This window comes from Desmodus rotundus, chromosome 8 (genome assembly GCF_022682495.2).
Source record: "Desmodus rotundus isolate HL8 chromosome 8, HLdesRot8A.1, whole genome shotgun sequence".
NCBI lineage: Eukaryota > Metazoa > Chordata > Mammalia > Chiroptera > Phyllostomidae > Desmodus > Desmodus rotundus.
The window spans coordinates 111,159,596-111,162,891 of record NC_071394.1 but is presented as its reverse complement, the minus strand read 5'-3'; positions in this window follow the sequence as shown (position 1 = coordinate 111,162,891).

Here is a 3,296-nt window from a genome sequence, read left to right as displayed (position 1 = left end):
TGTTGCCAGGGTAACGCCCAGGGGAGTGCAGGTGTGAGCTGTCAGCCTCAGAAATTCCCAGCCGCTGGAGAATGGAAGCTTCTGCTCTACAGAGAATTATATCTGTATATGCTGACCTCCGGGGTTATTTATGGTATATTGTTCAGTGGCAAAAATAAATTTTGGAGACGTGCATGCAATATCAGAAAACAAACATCCCTGGTAAATTTACAAACTCTTGTGTGTTTAAGTTTGGAAAAGAATGCAGAAAGATAAATATTTGGCTCTTTACACAGACTGCCTCAAGAGGATGGAAGTGTGAAAGGAAGAGAGGTTAAATGAGATTAGAGGTTTCTATATCTCTGTGCTGTTTTAAAGATTATCTGAACATGCCAATTACATATTGTTATTAAATTTAATTAGAAACAGATACAATAGAATGTGTTTTTTTCATCCTATAAAGGAATATCTGCTGTTACTGTCTTCCCCCTCAGGGTTCATTTACAATGTAAATTTCTTCAGTGTATTTGAAACATAAATCAATTAGAAACAATTTACAGGTTTTCAGAAGAGCACATGTTATAAGATTCCTAGTGGTGAACCGATTACCTGTAAAACAGACATTTTTGACTTGAAAGCCAATTACATATTCTGCAATGGAATCTTAAATTTGTCTTTGGGGAGATTTCCCTCCGTTCCCCATTACCTCTTTTGTTCTGGGAAAGACCACTTCCTGAGGCTGAACCAGTTTACCTTCCCGCCCACAGTGCAGACGTGTAATGGTGCTCAGCCTTCTCAGTATTACTAGGTAATGTCAGCCCTTCCCAGTTTAGACATCTTGTGGGGTCATAGGGGGATCTCCCTGAGGTTTCATTTTTGCATTTCTTGATGGCCAGTGATGTTGAGCATCTTTACATATACATATTGGCTATCTTATTTTAAGTGCCTCTTCAAATCTTTCACCATTATAAAAAAATAAATGTCCCTATATTACTGATTTCTAGCATTTCTTTATATATTTTTGACACAATTAATTTCTCTAATGTAAGTATTGTGACTGTCTTCTCCTGGTTTGTGGCTCCCAAGAAGTCTACTCTCTATATGTTGTTTTTAATAAACAGAAAGTCTTAACTTTCATAAAGTCTACTTTTTATCAATTTTTTCTACTTAGGGCTTTTGGTGTAGAGACCTTTGCGTACTCTGCTATGAACATTTTCTACTAGGTTTTTCTCTGGAATCTTTGTTGATTTATCTTTCACATTTAAATCTCTGATCTCTGTCAAATTAATTTTTTATGGTGTGAAGTTAGGTGTGACATTGTGTCATTTTAAGGTTGCAGTGTGTTTGTAAGTGTAAATATGTGTGTGTATTATAACAGAGCCTGACAGAGTATATACATGCTATGTACATGTTAACTATTATTATCATTATTATTTGCTATTTCTAATTTATTAATTCTCCAGTGATGTTTTAATATTTATCTTCTTAGCTCTATAATAATTTTTAAATTTTATATTTGTTCATCATTTGATACCTAAATGCTAGTTTTACTTAATTTTTTTTCTTTTTAAGTTCTGCTATAATGTAAAGCATTTTCATGGGTTATTTTTCAGTCTTTTAAATTGCCCCTCTTGCTTCCAGACTGGATTCTTTTTCTGTCTTTTGGAGACTTTTTTTCCTTCTTTTCTTCCTTTTGTGGTTTGCTCTTGTTTTTTTTTTTCTCCTTTCTCCTCCCTCCTTCCTTCTCTCTCTTTCTCCACCCTCTCTCCCTCCCTTCTTCCTTTCCTGCTCTCTCTCTCTCCTTTCTTATATTTTTCATACCACATTCTCTCACTTTTATCATGATATTGTCAAAATATTTGTCTAGACATTTTATTTCATTTACTATGAGTAGTTTGAATTTTCCCAAGGAAATAGGCAACATTACTCTTTCTTTTATATTGTGTTAAACATGTATATTTGGTTCCAATCCAAACAGACAACAATGTCGTCTCTCTCTTTGGGGACATACATTTGGGTTTCGGATCATTTTGTCCATTCAACATGGAGATTTCTGACCATTTTTGCTGGCTGTGCTAAGTCTGTAGCAGAAGTCAGGAACTTCTACTCTTTAGGGATTTTTCATTACCCTTCTCTAACCTGTGCTTATTCATATGCTGAATTGATTTGTCCTAATTGGTAGAAAGAATTCTTAGGATTTATTTCACTCATGTTCTTTTTTCATTATTGGTTGGGAAGCTGTGGTTGGCTTAGGAGCTATACCAAGCCAAACCAGAAACTTCTATTTAATTTCTAGATTACAACCTTTGGTAATCAATGAGATCAATTTCATTATTTAGTTGCCACTATTAAATTATATTTCAGTTTTTATTCTTATATTTTTCTTCATACGATTGTACATGTTAAGAGGCATCACTTCTCCATCTTTTTCAGGAAATGAAGCATATCCGCATCTATGTATCACCACTGAGTCTTTGGCTTTTCCTGGATGTTCAGCTGATTAAGTGCATCAGCCATTTTCAAGGTTTTTCTTTATTTCCTAAACTATCGTTTTACATTTATATTTTATTTTAGATTATATGTTTAAAATGGAAAATTAGTCCCATCAACAAATTAATGCTTCAAAACAACATTTGCAAACTACTTCATAAATAGTTTTGAAGGGATTTTCCTAATTTAAAAAATTCTTTATTGACGTTGCTATCCAAATTTCAAAACAGAAATTTCATTTTTATTTGTCACGTTCCTCAAATATTGTTAAGAGTGTGCTCGGAGAAAAACACACTGTTATTTTTCTCTTCAAAAATATTTGTGGGATATCTTCCATTTCACTTAAGAGAATATAATAAGTTTGTTTTATAAGTTCAGGTACTATGTTTTAGTAAAAAAATTAAAAGCAAATAAAATTTTATAGTTTGTAGGCTGGGGATCAAGGTTGAACTTTGTCACTTACTAACTATAACCTTTCCGATATGAGTTTATCTGGGAGTCACATTCTGCGTTTGGAAAATGAGGAAGATAATAACCCCCAGAATTAGCTCAGGAATTATTATAAGAATACACTGGATAATATATAACAATTATTATAAATGGAAATTGGTACATTAATTAAAGTTGTTTGTTTTCTTTACACTAAACTAAGAACACCAGAAACTCTTAAAAATGTTTGACAGCTGGGTCTTTGAGAACAGTGTGGCCAGCAAAGAGGCCAAAACTTGGGCTAATGGGACACCACCTCAGTCCCAGTAGCAGTGTGAAGGTGAGGAGGGTCGCCCTCTGTAGTGACACCTTTGCTCTTCCCTCTCCTTTTTCCCAAC